The sequence below is a fragment of the Pleurodeles waltl genome, chromosome 7 (assembly GCF_031143425.1).
Source record: "Pleurodeles waltl isolate 20211129_DDA chromosome 7, aPleWal1.hap1.20221129, whole genome shotgun sequence".
NCBI classification, from domain to species: Eukaryota; Metazoa; Chordata; class Amphibia; order Caudata; family Salamandridae; genus Pleurodeles; species Pleurodeles waltl.
In genome coordinates, this window is record NC_090446.1 from 1122298021 (window position 1) to 1122299522 (window position 1502).

The window sequence follows — 1502 nt, forward strand, 5'->3', positions numbered from 1 at the left end:
GAGGACATAAAAAATGTCTAGCCAGAAAGGTGGGTTGAAATCCCATTCTCCAGACTGGGCCCAAGAGTAGGATATGTAGGCAAATGTTTTTGAGTTCCAGCACTTGTGTTTTGAAGGTAGATTGATGTTCCTTAGCTGCAAAGTCTATGTAAAGCAAGGGCTGAATTGTGAGGTTTGTGCTTTGAAAATGTAAAAGTCAAGAGCTGAATGTACAGAGTTTCACCCCAGATGGGACTTGAACCCACAATCACTGGCTTAGGAGGCCAGTGCTTTATCCATTAGGCCACTGGGGCCATGGTGATACTGCTCTCCCCTGTCCTCCAAATACAAGATCCACTCCCTATCATGTGGTCTCTACCAGAGTTTAAGTCTATGGAATCACTTATACAATACATTCACAACAAGCAATCCATGGATAACTCCCCTCTCTTTAAAGTCCTTACAACTATTCAAATATCTAATATACCCTCACCTGGAAGAACAACACAATGCGGACGCTAAACTCTCCTAACTTCACTTCACATGTCACAACAAAATGCCCACTGCTCGAGCCAGCAGGAAACATCATGGCAGCTCAAGGAATACAACTGCACTTACAGTTCTAACAACATCAACCCGAACTAGTATTTCCTTCTTCTGATATACATATTTATGGAGAGATTTTTAATGATCGGTGCTTAGCAGAAAGGAGATACTTATGGCAAAAGGTTTACTTTTTGCACACTGTAGATCATTACTGGAAAGATAGACTCTATCTGCATATTTCCACATCATTTTTAATATGACTCAGAAATGTCATGCCTTTTTTGGAACAAATTATTACATGGTTTGTGAGAACGTCTAATTCGGCACTACAGCTTCTGCTTTCATTCTCCATGCCTGAAAACATAATCTTCCATATGAAACAACAAAAGAGTAGGAATTTTTTGGTTTTTTTGAGTGATGGCATTGAAATGTGCAGTAAGAAATAAAGTACCTTTGTCATACATAAAAAGGATAACGCAAGTCACCTCCGAGTTCATTCACCCCACAGAGGAATTCTGTCTTCACCCACTTTCCTCTATGTGATCACTAAGCTACTCCACAACTTGCAATACCTTTACAACATACGACAGGGTGTGTTTTATCCCACACATCCATTCAAACATATATCTTTTCTGCTCAGACATAAAACAAGCACATTTCTCCATTCCTATCCTAGCAGTGGAGAAAATGCTCTGCTGTGGTACTTGAACAGGTGGCGGAGTAAAGTTTGTTGGAATTGGTTATTTTATCAGCACGCTTCAGTGCTAATGTTGTTAAGAAGGAAGACCCTTAGGAAACTAGATAAACATCTCCAAAATACATCTTCTTCCACCCTAGAAAGAACTCAAACCCACAATCCCTTTGTGAGTATTTGACTGCCTTACCCATTAGGCCAACGGGGTTGCACAGGAGTGCTGTTAACCAATAGCTACAAACACTTTCTAAAAATACGACACATATTCTACATGTTTGTCGCT

General features: G+C 40.1%; 1 non-coding gene across 1 annotated transcript; it reads right to left on the reverse strand.

The window, feature by feature from the left end:
* Window positions 1–220: 220 nt before the first annotated feature.
* TRNAR-CCU (transfer RNA arginine (anticodon CCU)) lies at window positions 221–293 on the reverse strand. Its single transcript has one exon. It is a non-coding gene; the product is annotated as a tRNA-Arg (tRNA).
* Window positions 294–1502: the final 1209 nt, after the last annotated feature.